General features: G+C 42.6%; 1 protein-coding gene across 4 annotated transcripts in view; it reads left to right on the top strand.

Annotated features, from left to right (window-relative positions):
* Positions 1 to 23,376, top strand: part of emid1 (EMI domain containing 1) — a 383,223-nt gene that overhangs the window by 259,762 nt on the left and 100,085 nt on the right. The gene's annotated exons all lie outside the window — the stretch shown is intronic.

The raw sequence follows: 23,376 nt of genomic DNA, 5'->3' as shown, positions 1-23,376 counted from the left end.
TGTATTCTTCACTTTAGATACATGGGATTTTTTTTTCTAATGATGTTGAGAAAGAAGAGTTAAATAGACTCTTTTGAAAAAAAATTACCAACTTTATGGGATAAAATAATAATCAGAAATTTTTGACACAATTGTTTGCACTTGCATTTGTTTTGAAAAATTTGAATCTGAGATATTTTCTTGTAAATTCTGAAGTCATGATTCAAGATTAATATTTATTTGATCAGGCTCCAGAAACACTTGTGGCAATGGCATGACTGGTTATGAGAAAGTTACGGAACAACCGACAAGTTTGATGTGAATATGATCCTCTGTAACAATATCGGGGGTAACATCAGAACTTCTTGGCATTTTTAACTGGATATGGATTCCCCTGACCTTCAGCGTCCATCAGCAACATATGCACATACTTCCACCCACATGATGAGCCTCCAAGGGCAGTGCAGCTGATGAACATCAGGCCATTAGCCTGGCACTAGTGTCCCATTGGAGACTTGTTGGGGAAGTCAGAATGAGCAGCTGTGAAGGAAGTGGAGGGCACAATTTATGTACTGTATACTGAAAAATTAATCTGCCCCTGATGCATGAGGAAGTATGGAAGAATTCTGAACAGAATGGCTCAGAGTGGATCCACTTGCACACATCAAAAATCAACATTAAAGCCAGTGCCATAAATATGTTAGTAATTCTAATCCACCAGAAATTGCAGTAATTCTAGGCATAATTGATTTTGGACAGTTAAGAAAACATTACTAATCCAAATGTAATGCAGTGAAACTGCCACAGATAAATGAGTTGGTACATGAGAAATGCATATCTGATCCATCAAGGCCAAATTGCAGTACACTGCTCTCCTTGTGTTCTTTGCTCATTTTAGAGCTTCTTGTTAAAGGAGTAACACTTACTGCTGGTTTGCATTAGTTCAATAAAGTTTACTAACTCTAGCTGACTAGCTTTTGAATAAGAATATGAGTAATATCCAATTTCCAATACCGGCATCACCTACGGCTCCTAGAACGCTTCCACCAGCGTTGCCTCCGCTCCATCCTCAACATTCATTGGAGCGCCTTCATCCCTAACATCGAAGTACTCGAGATGGCAGAGGCCGACAGCATCGAATCCACGCTGCTGAAGATCCAGCTGTGCTGGGTGGGTCACGTCTCCAGAATGGAGGACCATCGCCTTCCCAAGATCGTGTTATATGGCGAGCTCTCCACTGGCCACCGTGACAGAGGTGCACCAAAGAAGAGGTACAAGGACTGCCTAAAGAAATCTCTTGGTGCCTGCCACATTGACCACTGCCAGTGGGCTGATATCGCCTCAAACCGTACATCTTGGCACCTCACAGTTCGGCAGGCAGCAACCTCCTTTGAAGAAGACTGCAGAGCCCACCTCACTGACAAAAGACAAAGGAGGAAAAACCCAACACCCAACCCCAACCAACCAATTTTCCCCTGCAACCGCTGCAACCGTGTCTGCCTGTCCCGCATCGGACTTGTCAGCCACAAACGACCCTGCAGCTGACGTGGACATTTACCCCCTCCATAAATCTTCATCCGCAGAGCCAAGCCAAAGAAGAATATGACACAGACAAATCACTTTTGCATTCCTTTTGGGTCTTGGTGAAAGTGTGAAACTTCAACAAATATGCTCAACAAAGGGTTAATGAATTAAGTGAGAAAATACAGTAGCTGCCTGTAAATTGGTGGGAATATAATTGCATTCTAACATGACCTTCTCTGGGCTGGTAGTAAGATAGTAACTAACTCCACAAGAATGTAAATACACCTCGAGTAAAGGACACCCTGACATTTTCCAGCCATCTGTAGACACCACAAGGGAACATGTATGTTTAAAAGAAAATAAGCAAATACCAGCAGTGTGAAACTCGTGTGAAACTTGTAGGGTCTCACACAGACCCCTGCCCAAAGGTGATGAGCCCTCCATATGCTCTGAGTTAGGGATCAGTGTAGAGAATGCGTTACTGAACTCTTTCTTTGTACCCCTTCTCCTGCTAGTGTATTGAAAGCTAAATAAAGAAACTTTTACTGTAGCGAGTTGTGAGCAAAATGACTGAGACAACAGGCTGAGAGCTCGAGATTCACACCTGCTTTAATTTGAATTCTACGCTTTAAACCCATCTCTGGCCCCACCCCCTGCATTCTGGCACTTGCGTCACGCACGCGCCCTTCCGGTCTGCACCAGAAGAGATGATCCATCAACGCCACCTTTGCCACAGCTGCCCCGCTAATCACACATGACAAGCAGCTGGTTCGCTGCTACAATTGTGTGTCACTGCACAACCTCCCCACCCCCAGAACTGGCAACGATGGTCTGGCGATGCAGCACGGGTGAGGTGTGCTGTTTCAGCAGCCAATACCCTACGTACCGGTGGGGGGCCCTGTATTGGTTGGGACAAGTCCAGATGGGCTGATTTCAAATGGTCCAGTGTGAATAACTCCTCCTTGCCCCTAATGTCAAGAGTAAATGTGGATGCGTTTCTTTGCAGCACCTTGTATGGTCCCTCATAAAGTCGCTGAAGGGGAATCCTGTGCGCGCCCCTTCGCACGAATACATACTCACAGGAGGACAAGTCTAGGGTAGTTGCAGGGTGGCTGACCATGCTGTGATGGTGGTGATGGTGCAAGGGAGCCCAGTTTGTCCCACAACCTCTCGAGGACAACTGCAGTGCAGGTGTCCTGATTGAGTGCTGGAGGGAGGAATTGCCCAGGGACTGCAATAATCTCACCGTAAGTGCCGATTTGAGGTGGCCATAGAAGCGCTCGACTAGACCATTGATTTGGAGGTGGTAAGCCGTGGTGCAATGCAATGGAGTACCCAGGAGCTTGGTTTACAGGGCAGAGGTGAACTGTGGCTCCCGGTTGGTCATTATGTCTGCCAGGACACCAAAACAGGAGACCCAGGAGGAGAGGAAAGCCTTGGCGCACGTTTTGGTGGAGGTATCCGGAATGGGTATGGCCTCTGGCCAATGTGTGAACCTGTCCATCACTGTGAGCAGGTACCGTGACCTTCGGGAGCCGAGCAACAGCCCGAGAATGTCGAGGTGGACATGCTGGAACCTGCGGGTTGGAGCGACAAACTGTTGGATTTGGTGCTTGGTGTTCAGCTAGACCTTGGTAGATTGGCATTCTGTACAGGTTTTTTCCCACTCTATGATCTGTTTATGTAGCTCGTGCCAAGCAAATTTTGCGGAAACCAACCACACTGTTGTGCGGATGGGGGGGGGTTGTGACAAACCATGGATTATGTTGAAAAGTGTTCTCTTCTATTGGACGGGAACCAGCGGTTGGGGTTGATCTGTGGAGACATTACAGAGGAGCATGGTGCCATTGTTTTCAAGTGGGAGTTCTTGGAGCTGCAATCCTGTGACCATAGTTATGAAACTGAACATCTTGGGGTCATCTTGCTGGGCACGAGCAAGATCATGGTAGTCGATGCCCTGCACCATTGTATTGACCACTGGCCTGGAGAGTGTGTCGGCAACAATGTTGTGTTTTGAGGATAGATGCCGAATAGTGGTGGCGAATTCGGAGACGTAGGATAATTGCCTCAGCTGTCGGACGGTCCATAGGTCAGAGGACTTTGAGAATGCGGAAGTGAGCGTCTTGTGATCCGTGTGGACAGTGAATGGACGCCCTTCCAGGAAGTAATGGAAATAGCGGACAGCCAGGTAGAGAGCCAGTAGCTCTCTGTCAAACATGCTATACTTCAGGCAGTCGCAGGTGGCGATGAAAAAAGGCAAGAGGTCTCCATGAATTATCAACGAACTGTTCCAGGACAGATCCTACTGCTGTCTTTGACACTTGGACTGTGAGAGCTGTCAGTACATCCATTCATGCTTGGACTAGCATCATTGTATCAGCCAGGGCCTCTTTGGTCTCCTCAAAAGCGTATGAGCCTCCTACATTCATGAGAGCTCCTTCTTTGAAAAGATCTCAACTGCAGGGATGAGCCTGTTGTAAAAATTCACCGTGCCCATGAACTCTTGCAGGCCTTTCAGTCGATTGGCTTCCACTTTGTCGGGTAAGGGGGTGGCACCATCTTTGGTCATTTTGTGTCCCAGAAAGTCTATTTCTGCGAGTCTGAACTGGCACTTCTCAGGGTTAATCGTGAGGCCGAACTGTGTGAAGCAGTTGAACAGTTGGAGCAGGTGTGTCACATGCTCCTTGGGCATGCGGCTGACTACCAAGATGTCATCGAGGAAAGGCGAGTCTCTGCTGACCATAAGATACTGGAATGTCTGTGCTGCATTTTTCAGGCCAAATGGCATGCGAAAGAACTCGAACAGTCCGAACAGAGTGATGATAGCCATCTTCTGGACATCATCTGGGTGCATGGAGGTTCGCTGTAAAATCCTGGATATGGGGAATTGGGTAGCGGTCGGGCATTGTTGAGGCATGTGTAGTCCCCGTGGGGTCTCCAGCTGCCGTTGGACTTTGGCTCCAAGTGGATGGAGGGTTGAGGCCCACAGGCCATCAGAACGGGGGATAATGCTGAACATTTCCATGTGTCTAAACTCTTCCTTGGTAAGGTTGAGTTTGTCCGGGGCCAGGCAGTGGGCTCACAAATGCAATGGTGGGCCAGTGGTGGCGATATGATGTTGGATGCCATGCTTTGGCAGTGTACTGGAGGAAAAGTTAGTGAGGAGGTGGCTATACTGGCCATGAGGAGTCTTCACAGAGGTGAGCTGTGTTGACGGCTCATTAGACATGTGGAGGAGGCATGGTATGGAAAGTCTCAGCGTGGACTAGTCATCTGCCCTGGAGATCCACTAGTTGGGAGTGTGCCTGCAGTAATCTGCACCCTACAGAGGTTTGTCCATTGAACCCAGCGTGAAAGACCAATTTAAGGTGGTGACCCCAAAGGTTTTAATGGCAGTGTTGTTGGCAGAGTGCGCATCTCGTGTGCCGTAGGGGGTATGATACTTATCTCCGGCCCCGTGTACACAAGGAACCTGCGGCCTGAGATCCTCTCCCAGTCAAGGAGAAAGCTGTTCGCTAGACCAGCCACTGCAGTCACTAACGGCGGCTGACCCCGTCAATTCTTGGGAATGAGCATGGTTAGTGGCACCTGTCTGCTAATGCTCCCCAAAGCTGATGGTAGAAACACCATTTGGGATCAGGCCTTTCTGATCTCTGACAGGGCAGGGCCTGCTCATGTGGGGGACTGGACTTGGACGCTGATCTTGGCAGCAGCCGTGTAATGTAGTTGGTTGAGTCTATGCCTTCACGCTTGTAATATAGTAGAGAACATCCACTCGCACCATAACCTTGCGCGGGTCAATGAAATCTGTGTCAACAGGAATCTGATGTCTTTGGGCATCTACTCAAGGAACGCCTACTCGAACATGAGGCAGGACTTGTGCCCTTCTGCCAGTGAGCATCTCGTCCATGAGAACAGAGGGAGTCCAATCGCCTAGGCCGTCCAAGTGAAGGAACCTGGTGTCCCTCTCACGCTGAGAGCCTGAACGTGCTCATGAGGAGGTTTTTAAGAGTCATCTATTTACCTTCCTCTGGCAGCGCCTGGATGAGGTAATCGACCCACGAGACGCCGTAAAAGTATCTCGTCGAATATGAGGTTATCTGTTTGATCTGGAACAGGGCCTCCGCTTGCCTGAACCAAGTGCAGGGCCTGTTGGCAGCTTCAAAGCGATGGTGCCTATGGCTGCAGATTCCAATATGCAGAGTCTTCAGGATGTAGAGAGTCATTGGGGTCACCAGTGTAGCAGGTTGTGAGTGACCGCAGCGAAAAGACTGAGCCAACAGGCTGCGAACTTGAGTATTTCAACTGCTTTAATTTGAATTCCGTACTGCAGCCTTTAAGCATATCACCGGTCATGTCCCCTGTGTTCTGGCCCTTGCATCACAATGACACATGTCCGTACACACCCTTCTGGTCTGGACAGGAAGAGACAATCCCATGGAACCATCTTTACCGCGACTGCCCTGCTAACCGCGAGTGACAAGCGGGATCGGTTCGCCACTACAAGGATGTGTCACCACAATACGCTTGCTGTTTTATGCTGTTTGTCTTATTATAACTCGGGCTGACATTAACAAAAATATTGGAGACATAAACATTAGAAACATTCAGAAGGTAGTTGTGAAAGCTTGGTTTCCCGAGGGATGAGTTTCAAGGGTCAGAATGGCAGTTTGACATTCCTATTGTTCTAGTGTACTTAAGTCTCCACTTTCCATCATCCCTGGAGTATTTCACTTTCTATTTATAGCAGGCACAGCATCATTCCTGAATGCTTCTGCCCCACATGTTTCCACATTGCAAGTTCAAGGATTGCTCTTGTGTGTGGATAGTATTAAAAGGATACAATTACAGCCTCTTGCATCGAATAACATTTGCAACATTAAGATGAGTTACTGATAATCTTCAGAATCTATTCAACAAAAAAGCATTACCAAAATTACTTTGTAAACTTCTAGGAGTATAAAGCATGGTATAATTTAAAGCCACATGCAGTAATACTTCCTTACAGTCAACAAAGTTAAAGAATTTCATGTATGTTGCATTCTAAATGTGGCATTTCGTGCCAATATGGAACCTTTACCTTTTTACCTTTAATAAAATGGGGTTTGTGGAAGTAAACAGGAGGAACTCCCCCAATTGGTAATGTGATCAACAACTTTCCATCCCAAAAATCTTCATTAATTGGACAATAAACCAAAATAAATCACTGTGTTTGCAATCGGACCTTGTACTTTTATCCCAGTCAATCTCAGAAATGTAACTTAATCCACCTGCAAGGAAGCTGCTGAGATTGATTGGATCACATGCACATTTGCTTTCCTGCATGTGAAGGTCAGGTTTGGCTGGTTACCCTCTTGGTAAGTGCATTTAAAATCATTTCCTGAAACTCAACCAACACGTGAATTGAAAGAATATACCATATTTGTTAGAATTTTCATTGAAAATTGAAGCGCACATTAAAATAGGTATCCACTCTTCAGCTAGTGTGCCTTACTTCTTGTCCTGGATGCCTTTTCAAACATGAATATTTCACATGAAAATGCGAAGGGAATAATGATTTGGCACTGAATGGAGTGGACCCTGCTTGGCAGAATCATTCTCATTCTCTGTATCAGAGTGTTACTTTAATTCCACTGGTGGTAAATTGTTCCTTAAACTACTTACTGTCAGTGATTCTTGGAGGGGATGCCTCTTCTTTCCATATCTCTCTCCAAATGTCATTTTCATACAAGAGATCCATTATCTAGGTGGGCAGAAAACCATATTTCCTTCCGTTCAGACATTGTAGCTAACCCTCCGGAAAGATATCAGCTCACAATTCTATTATTTCAATCTTACATGTGTTTTGACACAAAATACATGGTGAGTTTACTTCAAAAATGACTCTACAAATATTTGGCATCTCTCAAATCAGATTAGGAACAAATGTACTAATCCTGTGCTCTCCACGGGGTCCTGGCACACATTGAGGCTTAAAAAGAGAACACATGAGGGTGATTCTCTGATCTTGGCTTTCCTGCAAGGAGTCCGGAACCAGGCTCAACAGGAGAGCAGTTACAGAAGAGTTGCCGTGTTGTAACCCGGTTTCTGTTCTTCATTCCCTTTAAGGACGCTGATGAGCAAAGACTTGAGATCAGGCAGATCCCCATTGTGATCCCAATTACACATTGGCACCTTTGAAATGAACAGTTCATCTCATTGACTTTGGAGGATAAGGCTCAGTCCTTTATTTTGACAGTTTTTGTTTATTGGAGGGAGATTATCTTTGGTGAGCTCTTCTGCTGTACTTTTTTTTAAAATGTGAAACAGACAGAAATTAATTCCAGTTACTTTCAAAACAGTAAGGTGGATTTTCTCAGAGTGGATTCTAGATAACAAACCCAGTAGAATGTAGAGGCTAGCCAGAGGTCCAGCTGAGTTGGAGGACTCGGCCACCTTTGCATGGTGAATTCTGGGCAGGTTCTGGGCTAAAATATTAACTGGACAGCAGGGTTTGATCCTCCTACTCCTCATGCTCAACTTAAATGAAAAGTAGATGCTTTTCCATTTTATAATGGCCTGTGGTTGAGATCTGCTCCAGCCAGTTTCCCTACGTCCCAGCAAGCAGTGTCCTGCCACTGTCAAAAAAAGAACCAGCCAGAAGAGATGAAAGTTCAACCCAGATGGTGTGATTCAAATTCTCCCCTGCAGCTGGAATTTATTAAAACCAAGATAGGTGGCAAAATTACAAATGTCTTCACATAGAGAGCTCGTATGATGCACGTAATTTATTTTCCCAGAAAAAAAAGACAAAGTAATGATAATGTGATGAGAATTAATGTTTGTGCTTCAACGGAACCTGAAATCTAAGGGTTAGAAATTATTCAGATAATACTTTGAAATAAATGGAATAGGGAAGAAACATGATGCATAACTGCCCTTTTCAAATTCTGCCTGATACAAGACCTTTAACCTGTTTTAGGATGACATTAGAACACAGGTAACCCCAGGAGTTGGACGTTTTGCTCAGTACCATAGCCCAACTGTACAATTCAAACCACAATTGCTTGCATAATGAGAAGCACAAAATGACGCCACCCCCTCCCTCTCCCCATCTCTTGCCCTTGGTCAGAGCCTTCATCCCCCTTGCAATCACAAAGCATGTGGGTACAAACAGCTCCTCCCAACTAACTGCACCAGCCCACTGGGAGGTCCTTCACGAGGCCCAATGATTTACCACTGAAACTAACGTTGAAGATTAGGAAAACACCTGCAGATCTTTATTCCTACTTTCGGGCTCAGTGGCAGAATTAATCTATTAGACAAGTTACCTTTTAACCATCTAAACGGCAAGCATCCCTTGAGAAGTTGTGCTTGAACAAAAAATGAAAGCGATTGCATTTCTGAAATACTTTTTACCTTGGGATTTCATAAACAATTTAACAGCCAAGGAATCACTTTTGAAGTCTGGTCACTATCGTAATGTCAAATCATACAAGTAAGCTGGTGCACAGGAAGCTCTCACCTATGTTGTCACATAGCCCAACTGTACAATTGGATATGGATTTCAGAATCAACTTTGGCCAGGACACCAGAGAGAGCTCCTCTTTAGAGTCAAGCCATCAGACCTTTAACATCCTCCAGGAGCTGTATATAGAGTCTTAGTCCCATATCTCATTTGGAAAATGTGCCTCAAATATTTATTTGTTTCTAGGTTGTGGGTGTGGGTGATAAAACCAGCATTTAAGGCCCATCACGAATTGGCCACAACCACTTCAAGGGCAATTAGGGATTAGGCAATCATTGCTGTCCTATCCATAAAAACAATTTATAAATTAATTCATGTTGCATAGGGCAAATATATTGTTCTGTACTTTCTTCACGCGATAATTGCCAAGATCAGTGATAAATGCAAGAGGGCCATCAGTTTCTATATACTCAGTCAACCAAATTTCAAAGGAGACCCTCTCACATTCATTGTTCATTGCATTTAAACAAGCAGTTTTCTGATTGCAAACCAACTTTAATCTTTATCCCTATTTATAAATGTAAACAATTTACTTAAGCAGCTTTAAAGACGGAAATGAGCGTCACTATTTATTAAAATTCTGCAGTTGTTTTAACATTAAGCTTTGAAAACTCTTCATCTGCTGTGATACCCTTTGGGAGATCCAGAGTGGGGAAATTTTCTGCAGTAAAAGCAATATTGCATTTCTTTACATTTTCAGTTGTTTGTTTCCAACTTTACAATTTTTATCAGCTTCCACAATGACAATTCATCCCTTGGCTTTTGCAGCTGCAAATTGCTATGCCAAAGACAAAAGCAATTTCTCCCCCCCCCCCCACCCCCACCCCACCGCCATCCCCACCACCACCGCCATCCCCATTCTTTGGTGCCTGTTCTGAACCTTTTCCTGACCAGCCAGCCAAGGTAGGAAACTTGGCTGCAGGAGGACAGACTACTGTTTGATGAGTGCAGTTACAATAAATCAATGCTCCAGCCTAATGTAATTTTTTAATCCATATATTTAGCATGAAATATTGTTTTCTTTTCGATTAAATATAACCCTGCCAAGGCTGAACAGGAAGTTGTTTTTACAGTTAGATCTTTGTAGCTTTCTTCTTCAGGGACTAAAACATAAAGCACAATAAATGGGCACAGGAATTTGCCAGGAAATACAAAGTCCATTGCTCTTTCCAAAGCAAATTATCGATGCTGTTGCTAGTCCAGAGAAAAGGCCCTTAATTGTACTGTTCTTTATAGAAGTAAAAGTGGTGAATCTTTTCATGGCGAATGCAATACCATCATTTGATATCTTTTGGCTATCAATCATCCACTTCAGGGCTCCATAATTTATTTTGCCATTTTCAATTTACAAAAAAATATTTAGACTACATTGTGAGATCAAACAAACCAGTAGTTTCTATTTATTTTTGGGTTTTGAAAATTCATTATATTTATTGATCAGCTTTGAACGTCATTTGATGAGCTGTCCTACCAGGTGTTCCTTACTGCGCAGATCAAGAAACAGCCACTTGCTCTAACAACAACCTGTGTTCATATAGCACCTTCTCTGTGGTAAAGCAACCCAAGATATTTTGCAGGAGTGTCATTGGACAGTAATAACTCGGCTTTGGATAGGATATTAGAGCAGCTGACAAGTGGTGATTACAAAAGGAGAAAAATGTGGAGATGAAGGAATTCCAGAGTATATCTGAAAAGTTATATCTTTTACTGATGGACTAAGGGAGAGAGGAGATATGCACAGAGGTATAAAGGTTGCGGATTTGGTAGTGACTGGAATTAAGGAGGGTGCTTTTAACAGTGTTCCCAATATAGAGTGAGAGAGAAAGGGTTTTATGATGATGGTGTCACATGCTGAGAGTCAGTCTGTTGTGGTTGGAGGAGAGTGTACAGCTCTTACAAAATGGGTAGCTTATTGAGCTTTGAGGCATATCTCTTGCTTCTTTTCATCCACTGGTTCTATAATGACCAAACTCAAGATTGCTTATTTTAGAACTGAGTGGCAAAGTTGTGACTCCTTTGATGCTCAAACCTGGGAGAGGACATTGCCTGCAAGAAGGAGGAAAGTGTATCAGTTGTTCTTTGTGTACATGGCATGCCACTCATGGTTGAACAGCTGAAGTTGCACATGAGATGTTTGTGAAGCTGCAGAATTGGTGGTAAATGAATGAGTGTAATTGTGCAATGCTGACAGTAACCTTGTTAAATGTGACAGTGGTCATTATATTAGGAGAAACACAATCGGCTGCAGATGCTGTGATTGTAGTAATATCACGGAAATGCTGGAGGAACTCAGCTGGTTTATTCAGAATCTATAGGAGACAAGGATATGTTGGCAACATTTTGGGCCTGAGCCCTTCTTCAAGGAAAAAATCAGAAAAGGCAGGATATGGCAGAAAGTCTTAGATTTCAAACAGTGGGGGAGGAATCCAGATCAACAAAAGGATGGGATAAGAGTCTAGGTGGAATTTATCATGTCTGTGCGAAAGGAGACAAGGGTTCTGTGCAATGGAGTGATGTTGGGGAAACAAGGGGGTGGGGGACAGACTTGTCAGCAAGGGTATAGGATGGAGAATTGAAATGGGTAGCTACTGGAAGATCCACCCTGTTGCGTCAGACAGAGCCGAGGTGCTCAACAAAGCGATCTCCCAGTCTGCATTTAGTCTCTCCGATGTAATGGAGACCACGTGGGAGTACCAGCTGCAGTAGATGACCCCTGCAGATCCACAAGTGAAATGTTGCTTCACTTGGAAGGACTGTTTGGGGCCCCGAATGGTGCTGAGGGCAGAAGTATGAGTGCAAGTGGAGCATCTCCTGCAGTCACAGAGGTAGATCCCAAGGGGGCAATTGGTGTGGAGGGAGGAGTGGACAGATTCATGGGTGGGGGGCAGTCCCTGTAGAAGGTGGAGAGGGGAGGACAGAAGAATATGTGTCTAGTGGTGGGATCACATAGTAGATGGCGGAAATGGTGGAAGAGGATGTGTTGGATGTGGAGGCTGGTTGGGGGCAGAGGGAACCAGGGCAGATGTGCAGATAATGAAGGATCTACGGGTGAGTGGCAAGTTGATGGTGGTAGAGGGAAAGCCACATTGTTTGAACTAGAAGGACATCTCTGATAATCTGACATGGAAATCCTCATCCCGGGTGCAGATGCGACTAAGACAGAGGAATTGAGAGAATCGAATGGACTCCTTACAGGGGACAGGTGGGAGGAGGGGTAGTCGAGGAAGCTGTGGGAGTTGGTGAGTTTGCAGAAAATGCCTGTCGAGAGTTTGTCTCCTGAGATGGAGACAGAGAGATCGAGAAAAGGAAGTGTGTTCCTAGAGATGGACCAAGTGAATTTGCGGTCAGGTGGAAGTTGGCAGCAAAATGGATGAAGTTGTTGAGCAATATATATTTGTCTCCTTTCGATGATGAATAACCAATGGAGTTCCTCCAGCATTTTTGTGTTTTTATATTATATTATTGGGATCAGGTCATCAGGGATTTATTATTTCTCAGACCACTTCCTCCTTTTAGCCCTTACCTCTTCCACTCAGATTCCAGGATGCCGATCAGTGAAATAGGTCCCAGCTGCCCTGTTTATGATGTCATTATTGTGAACCAACCTTGATTTGGTTCATTGCTGATGAATTACCACAGCTTATTTCCAATTGGTGCTTGGGAATCGTAAAATACTCAGTTGATATGTTATTGGAGATAAGAAATATTTTAGTTTCTTCCTATCCATGCAAGTCACGTACTTTTGAACCAGGAGCCACTTTTAATGAACTGCATCAAAACATGCTGGTATTGGACTCGAAAAGCTTAGCATGATACAAAGGAAGAAGGAGTGTCCAGGCCGAGATCTTTCCTATCTAGAAAGGCCAGTGCTCTTTCCAATGCACGACTTTAATTTTGTTGACGAGATGCCCAATGTTCAGTTTTAAGCTATGCCTTCCTCTTTACTTTAGTAATGGGAATAAAAATGCTCCCGGTTTAACAACCAAACAATCTGGTATGATTAGCTGTGAATTAATTCAATGACAAGGTTATGAGCTGGAGTTACATGCATGTAATAATTGTGAGCTGGTGGCACACTTCCTTATAAAAATAAGATGACTCAGTAGGGATTAGGATTGCATTCTTTGGCAGGCTAATGCCTCTTGGATACTTCCAAGCAGATTAACTTTTTACTTGTGGCTTCTTGGCAAACACTGTGACTTGTGTTTCCAATAAAAAATGTTCTTCAAAGCTGAGTTGGATTTTATTACTCCTTTGTTTGTTTTTTTTAATTCAACGGCAGTAGTAGTAAAATGTGCTGCTAAAAGATAACTACAGTTTGGATTTAATAATTTAATGGAAATATTGCTGGACTATTTAGGCTGCTGTCTTGTGGCAGATATCCAAATATGCTTATGTTTGTGGAAGGACCACATTTTTACCTTAATCATTGGGAAGGAATGTTCATAAATTAAATTGAGTTCGTCTGTGGTAAAAATGTCAACTGCGTGTCGCATGAGTCTAGATTTATTCACATATGCTTCTGCTTGATATTAGCAGCAGTTGATTTCAGATTTCTGCAGCTATAGCAAACTCTAAATTAAAAGAAGTTGTGAGCATTTTTACATGGTGGAGATGAAGCAACAAAATGGTCTGAACAATAACCTCCTAACTACCTTGATATACATTGGGACATCTTTGGCAAATTAATTTAGACAATGTAAAATCCTAGAAACATGCAGCTGCTCAGGCAGCATCAGAATAAATGTTTCAGGTCAAAAATCATTCATCAAAATGGGAAAGAGTGGAAGCATTAGTTTTATGATATCGCAGATGTTCCTTTTATCCTTTTCATGCTTCCTCTGCCTTTTCAGAGACGTAAAACTAACGGTTTTCTCTCTTTCCCAGTTCCGACAAAGGAGCTTTGACCTGAAACATAAACTCTGCTTCTCCTTCCACAGATCCTGCTTGACCTACCCGATGTTTCCAGTATGTCTGTGTTTTATTTCTTCAGTGCTATCCATGTATCTAGAGACTGACACATGTTGTGGATAAGTTGATGCTGTGGTTGAATGTACTGTTTCATTGAATAGATTCCTTACTGTACCTCCTTAAGTGAAACACGAAAGTCTGCAGATGCTGTGATTGTAGTCAAAACACAACTGCTGGTGGAACTCAACATGTCTCACAGCATTCATAGGAGGTAAATATATATTACCGACCTTCTGTGCCTGAGCCTTTCCTTCCTTCAGCATTTCTGTATTTTGACTTCTTATCAATGAAGTTGACTACCAAAGTCAGGGTTCCAATAAAAGATGAAGGACAAATTTGAGGAAATGGTGTTTGACTTTGTGTATCACAGTAGTTGATGGAAGCATACATTGTAGATCACATTGAATCAGCAATTAAGGAATAGTGGATGGCTGAGAAAAAAAGAAGAGTTTATGAATTATTAGGAGAAAACTCTGACATCAACTACTGATGTTCAGGGGTTGCCATTTTGATCCTTTCACAACAACCATGAACTACTTAGCTACCTGTCACAGGGCACCCAGAATTAATAATCTGATCTAGCTTCAGCTCCACGGAGAACTCCACAAGTAAAAAGTTAACCTGCTTGGAAGTATCCAAGAGGCATTAGCCTGCCAAAGAATGCAATCCTAATCCCTACTGAGGTGTGAATGATGAGTGATTTGAAATTGAAGATGCCATTGAAGATCCAAGGAAAATACTTGGGTTTGAGATGGACAATAGCTAGCACATGTGATTCAAGCCCTATCTGCTACTTAACAACCCACACACGGATGCTATATTACAGTCATCCCTTGTACTGTTTAATTTGCAAGTTTCAATGGAGCGGAAACCTATAAAATCAGAATCAGAATTATTGTCATAAACAAGTCATGAAATTCAATGTCATAGTGGAAACATACATACCATAACTATCTTACAACATTTACTATAAAAAAATAAAAAAATAATAACAATAATAATGCATGAAAACTAAGGCAATGTCTTTGGTTCATTGATTCTTCAGGAATCTGACTGCAGCGGGGAAGAAGCTGTCCTTGGCCGTTTAGTGCTCGCCTTTAGGCTCCAGTACCTTTTTCCCGATGGTGGCAGAGTGAAGAGGGCATGGCTTAGGTGGCGGTGGGGGTCTTTGAGGATAGAAGCTGCTTTTTTAAGACACCGCCTCATTAGATATCCTCGATGGAGCGAAGTTTGGTGCTTGTGATGTCGCAGGCCGAGTTAACAACCCTCTGGAGCTTATTCTTGTCCTGAGAGTTGGTGCCTCCACACCAGGTAATGATGCAATCAGCCAGAATGCTCTCCACAGTACACCTGTAGAAGTTTATGAGGGTCTTCAGTGACATATTGAACCGCCTCAGACACCTCACAAAGTGATCAAAGAACCCCTTTTTGAAGGAGGTAGACCAGAGGCTGCACCCTGGAGACGACCCTGCAGTAATGGCTTGTGATTTGATGATTGGCTTCCATCGCAAACTTTCTTGCAATGTTGGTTTAATTCCAGCCACTGGGGTGTTTGGTTTTGCTGGAACTCATTGGTGCTATATTCATTCCCATGCTACCTTCATGCAGATATACCCATTCCATTTCCCTTCCAGCATTCTTTCTTCTGTGATAATCACTCCTACTCATTGTTGATTTATAAATAAATTGAGTGATTTAGCTGGATGGATTAAGAAGGCAAAATTGTTTGGTAACTGAAAAGAATGGCTCTTTGGGGCAACAATAAAACATTTCACTGAACAATGCACATCTGATGCTTTCAGTTAAATGGAGGTAAAATAGGAATCTGCAGCTGCTGGGGTCTAATGCAGTGCACTGCATGACCTGCTGCAACATCACTTCAATTAAACGGATCTCATTTTGTATGGAAAAAAATATTTTAAAAAATTGCAAAGGTTGATGCGTAAATTGTGTGCAAGGAGATAGGAGAGGGTTACTCTATTGATTCAAGAGAGTTCTGTGAAGAACTAAGAATTGTTTCATTGGCAAAAGGTTGGAGCTTTTATTGATTATGATTTCATTAGTTTTTTGGGGATATGAGCAATATTAGCAGAATGTTATGTTCAAACCTACCCAATCAGGAATTCTGCCCCTGCAGGAAGGACATGGCTCTATATGGTTGCATTACATATTTTAACTTTGTACAGGTACACAATCCTTTATTCAGACATCTAAAATCCGGAAAGCTCCAAAAACTGGCAAATGGGGAGAGAGGCAGCATCGCGAGTCGGGCGGGCGAGGGGGAGAAACCGGCAGCATGAGTCAGGCGGGCGAGAGATCAGCAGCGCGAGTTGGGCGGGCGAGGGGGGGAACGGCAGCGCGACTGGAAGGGGGCGGGGTGGATATGGCAGCACAATTCAGGTGGGCTTAAATCTGACTTTCTGAAATCTAGAAAAATCTGAAATTCGGGACACACTGTCCCCCAAGGGTTCCGGATAAAGGACTGTGTACCTGTACTAGCACCAGAGGGGAGAAAGATGCTCCCGTGACCTAAAAATGTACAGATTGTCAAGGTTATTCTCCACTGCAAGTTGCCCCTAGTGTGTAGGTGAGAGGGGGAATTTGGAATGGTGTTGATCAAAATGTAAGGCTGGCATAGGATAAGTATAAAAATGGGTAGATAATGGGCAGTGCAAATTGAATGACTACTCCAGTATAGTGTCACTCCACATTTCTATGATAATTCACAAGGGTGAACTGTATGTGTTAACTTCAAATATCCACTAATGTTCAGGCACAAGTACCTCCTCTTGAATTATGGACACTTGCATATCCTTCTGCAACTGGTACCCAGTTCCGTTCACAATTGTATTCATTTTACATATCCTTTGTTCTTTTAAGACAGAGTATTTTAGTGATTGTATACATGCTTGTCAAGGAAGAGCAGTCATTCTGGACCTCATACCTGATCATAAATAAATTGGGAATGTAAAACTGAATATGGGCCATCGTCCAATCTATCCCCACTGACCAATCTAGTTCTGACTTAATAATGACTTTAGAGTTCACTATCATCTGAGCAGAAAATTAAACACTTGATGGATTTACATACAGGTGCTCCCCGACTTACAATTTTTCAAAGTTACGAGGGTTAGAATCTATACTTTCAATTTCGAATTCCGATCAGTACCCACGCTTGCGATATGCAGTGCACTAATCTCTTGTGATGCTGGGCGATGGCAACATAGTGCTGACTCAACCAAGCTTGCAGTCTCTGCCTGTTAAACCATCAACAAGTGTCGATGCCCCAGTGCCTTCAACAAGTGTCGATGCCCCAGTGCCTTCAACAAGTGTCGATGCCCCAGTGCCTTCAACAAGTGTCGATGCCCCAGTGCATTCTACGAGCTGTTCTCGAGCATCATCAGGAGAGAGTGAAATCGATGACCCTGTTGCTTTAGCATCCCCACCATCCAGCGATTAATTTTAGTGCAATGCTTGAAACATTCTTCATGCCCTGTGTGCTTTCAGCTGTATATGTTAATGTTTTCTTCAGTGTGGACTAAAGGTATTCAAAATTTAATGATTAAAAAATGATAGGTGTGATATTCCTTTTTCAACTTACAAATTTTTTCAATTTACGGTGTCTTTTCCAGAGCATAACCCCATTGTAAGTTGAGCAGCCCCTGCATACAACCAGGTCCCGACTGACCACAAGTTACAGATTAATTTACAAATTGTACATGTGAGAAGTATCCTACAACTTTGCATCTATCTCCTTGGGGAGTTGGTCATCAATTATTTTTAAATTGTCAATGCTCAGGAATCACTCCATCGGTCACTTTGGTTCCTGAGCGAAGGAGTGTTGGAATCAGTTGATTATAAGGTGATTGTGAATCTGGCATTGATTCTCTCTTTCATGTCACCTTTCATTCATTCTGCCCAATGTTCTCAGTGGCTGAGTCTCCCAGTGCATTCTGCTTTCAGACTGAATCAAGCTTGTTCTCCTGCACCACAAAGTCAAGACCATTGATTGACATACAATGAACATTCCCTTTGATGAAGTCGCATCAAATGAGAGAAACACCAAGAAAATAAGATATTTGTAGCATAATGATTGACATCGTGCCAGGGTGAGCATTACATGTTCCTTTGGAACTACCAATGCATCCAACTCCATGAGAGGCAGGAGTTGGTAACAGTCCAGGGGCCTTTGTATGCTAGTAATCATATGGAAACTTCTAAGTTGTAATGTTTTTAGAAACTATTCAAAACCAAATGCTCTAAATTCATATTAATCGATACACTTTATTTGTTCCATTTCAAAGAAGAGGAAATTAAACTCAGGGTGAATATAGCCATGCACATAAATCTCACTCTCACCCTTTCAATAATTCAAGCACACTCCATGTACTTCCGTTTTTTGCAAATCTCAGTGATGCTCCTGTTTACCAAGTATGAGTGAGAGCACCACCAGGCTGCATTTTTAGCCCCTTTGCTCTACGTGCTTTGCACGTAAGACCGCGCGACTCGGTACAACAACACCGTCTACAAATCTGCTGATGATACCAAGGGAGGGGGTTCTATAAAAAAAAAATGGCAGCATACAGGAGGGAAACTGACAACTCGGCTAAATGATGTACTAACAACAACTTCGCACTCAATATTACCAAAACCAAGGAGCTGGTTGTGGATTTGAGGAAGGGAAAAGAAGAGGTGTACAATCCAGTTATAATTGGGGGATCTGAGGGGGAGAGGATGACCAAATTTAAATTCCTGGGAGCACTATTTCGGAGGACCCTGGACCCAATGCACTAATGTCATTGTGAAGAAAGCCTCTACTTCCTGAGGAGATAGTGGGGTTTCAGTATGACATTGAAAACCTTGGCAAATTTCTACAGATGTAAGGTGGAATGTGTACTGACCAGCTGCATCACGGCCTGGATTGGCACCAGTAGCTCTGAACAAAATGTAGTGGACACAGCCCAGAATATCACAGGCAAAACTTGCCCCATCATTGAGAAAATCTACATGGAACACTGCAGTTGGAAAGCATCAGCAATCGTAAAGAATCCACGACACCATGCTCTGTTCTCGCTGCTGCCATAAGGGACCATAGGACTCATTCCACCAGGTTCAGGAAAAGTTGATCATTCCTCCACCATCAATCAGACTCCTGAACACCAAACTTAATCAGGGACTCATTTAAAGGCTCCTACTTGGCGCGTTATTTATTACTGAATTTTTTTTTTCTCTATTGCACAGTCGGTTTATTTAGATTTCCCTCTTTTGTGTCCGCCTCTTTTCGTGAGAACAGTTTTTTGCACTAACGATAAGGAGAAATTCTTGCTGGCCCCCGGGAAAAAGGCTCTTAGGGTGGTATGTGACAACATGCATGTACTCTGACAATGCAGTGCCCTCCATAATGTTTGGGACAAAGACACTTTTTTTCTTTTACTTGCCCCGTGCGCCACAGTTTTACGTTTATAGTCAAACAATTCATGTGTAATTGAAGTGTACATTCCAGGTTTTATTCAAGATTATTTGTATGCATTTTTGTTTGACCATGTAGAAATTACAACACTTTATATTACTACGTGCTCCCAGTTCATTTTCAATTGAAAGGGTCTGTCACTTTAAGAGAACAAATTGAACAAAACCATGCAGGCTCTGAGGAGTGACTGAAGATAGTGTGTCCATAAAATGGATATATCTGATGAGAGAGGAAGTGCAGGTGCAGAAACCATGTGACCAGCAGATTCAAGACTGAGTACATAGTTTGCTGAGGGGCCATTTTAAGGGAGGAGCATGGGAGCAACAGCTCTTTAAATTATAGGGGCCTTCTGTGTGGTTATGGACAATTTGCCTGATTTCTCCCTGTTATAGGGGAATGAGAATTCCACTCTGTGACCAAAAAAGAGTGAAGGTCACTGAGAATGACTGACATTTGGATTGTGGCCATTGTGAGGGTCACTTGGAACAGATGATCCACAAAATGATTCTGGAAACAGAAGAAACACTGTAATTCAACTGACCCACAAAAGAGTTCTGGAAGTTTTGTGAGAATCATTCGCTTCATGTCCCCTACGCAAAAGAAGAGGGGAGTTTTGTTTGCCATTCATCTGAAATGGACATTGGTTTAGAAGCCTTGACAAGGATTTTGTGAGTTTACAATTGCTGTCCTCAGAAGACTTCATGAACAGAAATATAAAGGCTACACTGCAAGATGCCAAGCCACATTCAGGGTGGCCAAATTATAGTTTGCCAAGAAGTATTTAAAAGAGTCTACAGAATTCTGGAAAAGGGTTGTGTGGACAGTTGAGACCAAGATTAACCTCATTCAGAGTGATAATAAGAGCAAAATGTGAAGACTTAAAGAACTGCCCAATATCCAAAGCATTCCACTTTTGCCATGGTTTATACCTTGCAGTATAGCCCACGTATTTCTGTTCATGAAGTCTTCCGAGGATAGTAGTCATTGACACATCTGCCCCTACCTCCTGAAGAGTGTTTCTGATCTGTTGGACATACATTTGGGTATTTTTCTTCATTACGATGAGAATTCTTCTGTCATCAGCCGTGGCGGACTTCCTTGGAATACCAGTCCCTTTGCGATTACTGATCTTACCAATACACGCTTTCTTCTCAATGATGTTCCAAACTGTTGATTTTGGTCATCCTTATTTTGGGTGTTGTCTCTTACTGTTTTATTCTTGTACCACATCCTCATAATGGCTTTGTTTACTTTCATTGGCACAACTCTGATCCTCTTGTAGAAAAATGGCAACTACAGACTCCAAAGGTGATCAAAAGTTTAGAAGCAAGCCTAAATCCCTTATACCTGCACCAATGAAGCTATTGAACATACCTGAGTAATCACAAACAACTGTGAAGCTAAATGTCCCAAATATTATAGTGCCCTAAAATGTATAAAAATGTGCTGTGATTTCTACATGATCCAACCAAAATGTATACAAATAACCTTGAACAAAATCTGGAATGTGCACTTTAATTACCCATGAATTGTTTGATCATAAATTTAAAACTTTGGGAGGAGTCACGTGATGGAGTAGTGGCCGGACGGTGAACTCCAGCCCTCTCCAGAAAAGTCGGGAAAAACAAGAGAAAACACAAAGGCACAGAAATAAAAGTTACAGAAAAGTGAGTATAAAGGTGGAAAGAAGATGGCGACAAAAAAAGAAAAATCGAAAGCAACGGCAAGAAGAGAGGAAGAGAAGACAAAGGAGGAAAAAGGTGAAGGCCTTACCTGTCCGAAGAGGCCCGCTGCGGAGAGAGAAACCCGCTCCCTCAGGTCGGTAAATAATGGACTACAAAAATGGCTCGCTGAGCCGAGTAAAAGTGCGCAACCGCGCATGCGCGATACTTCGCGCATGCGCGATGCGAATGAAAAAAAACACACCGACGGGAGGGGGGACCAGCTGGGGAGTCGATCTCCACAGCCGGCAATGACAGCTGCAGAACACCTGCAGCAAGAAGAGACCACAGAAGACAATAGAAACAAGAAAGAAGAGGAGGAAAGGGCACCAAAGAAACAACAGATGGTCAACCCAGAGGAAGAAGAAGAGGAAGAGTATGGTGAAATAGAAGAAGAAAAGATAGGCAAGGTAAAGGATATACTTGCTCTTATTAAAGGATACATGGAGTCATTTAAAGAATGGCAAACACAGGAATTTAAGGATTTAAGAAAAAGAATAAACAACACAGAAGAGAAAATAAATAAAATGGAGATGACCTTAACAGAAATGGGAAAAAAAATGGACAAGATGGAAGAGCGGGCAGTAGCAGCAGAAATGGAGGTAGAAGACTTAAAAAAGAAATTGGAGAAATCTAATAAAAAAACTAAAGAGACACAAGAACTACTAGCTCAAAAAATAGATACAATGGAAAACCATAACAGAAGAAATAACATAAAGATAGTGGGCCTTAAGGAAGATGAAGAAGGCAAGAATATGAGGGAGTTTATAAAAGATTGGATCCCTAAGACCCTAGGATGTCCAGAACTACAGCATGAAATGGAAATAGAAAGGGCACATAGAGTATTGGCCTCTAAACCACAACCACAACAAAAACCAAGATCTATTGTAGTAAAATTCCTAAGATATACTACAAGAGAAAAGGTACTGGAGAAGACAATGGAAAAAGTAAGAGAGGGCAACAAACCACTGGAGTATAAAGGGCAAAAAATCTTCATTTATCCAGATATAAGTTTTGAACTCCTAAAGAAGAGAAAAGAGTTCAATACAGCAAAGGCGATTTTATGGAAGAAAGGGTATAAATTTATACTAAAGCATCCAGCGGTATTGAAAATATTTATTCCAGGACAACAAAACAGACTATTCTCGGATCCAGAAGAAGCACGAAAATTTGCAGAACAATTACAAAAATAGACTGAGGGAGGAAGACGGGTAATGAGAGTTAAAATGATCACGATTGATATGTATGTGGGTAAAGACAAAAATAGACTGAGGGATGAAGACGGGTAATGAGAGTAAAAATGATCACGATTGATATGTATGCGGGTAAAGAGGTATAAGAGTGAATAGAGACAATGAGCATACATGAATGTATCTGTACTTAGAGGAAAATATAGATAGTATAGACAAGAATTAATAAGGGAAGGTAATGGAATAGAGAGAATAAGGAGGGAATTAAAAGAGTGACCTTTGTGACATATGAAAAGTGAAATCTTTTCTGGGGGAGGCGGGGTGGGGGGAAATAGCGGTCACTGCAAAATCAGTTGACGCTTGCGAGTGGATTCGCAAATCCAAATGGAGAGGGGAGATGTGGTTGTCCGACAAGGGATAAAGGACAACTCAGGAGGTGAAGGGGAGATTGGGGATAAATAAGATAGAAATAGGAGAATAAGGAAAATGTTAGATGTTGTAGGAATGTTGTCTTATAAAGAGTTGAAAATAAGAAAACAGAAATGGAAAAGGAGGAAAAGTAATGATGGAAAAACGGAAAGAGAAGATAAACAAAATATAAAAGGGCTACGCTGAACTATATGTCTTTAAATATTAATGGAATACATAACCAAATTAAAAGGAAGAAACTACCAAATTTAAATGAATAAATGTATTCCATTAGAAAAAATAACATATTGGTTAAGAAATAATATTGAAATATTCGAACAAGTATAGGAGCCTTACATTAAATACAATAGCGAAAACCTACCGGGGACAAACATTACCTAAGTTGATGGAAGGAGAAGGAAAGAAAAGAATGGACTCTGTAGAATTTCTGGTGTAATTTTGTTGAATGACAACATTATCTGACTGGCTTAATGCAACCTAGATTGTATACCTAAAATGGATGAGAGGGGGGGGGGGTGGTTTGGGAGGAAAGGGGGGGGGAGAGAAAAAGTCACTGTATATGTGTGAAAAAGAAATAGTGTATAT

This window comes from Narcine bancroftii, chromosome 4, assembly GCF_036971445.1.
Source record: "Narcine bancroftii isolate sNarBan1 chromosome 4, sNarBan1.hap1, whole genome shotgun sequence".
NCBI classification, from domain to species: domain Eukaryota; kingdom Metazoa; phylum Chordata; class Chondrichthyes; order Torpediniformes; family Narcinidae; genus Narcine; species Narcine bancroftii.
This window is presented reverse-complemented; position numbering and strand designations above follow the sequence as displayed.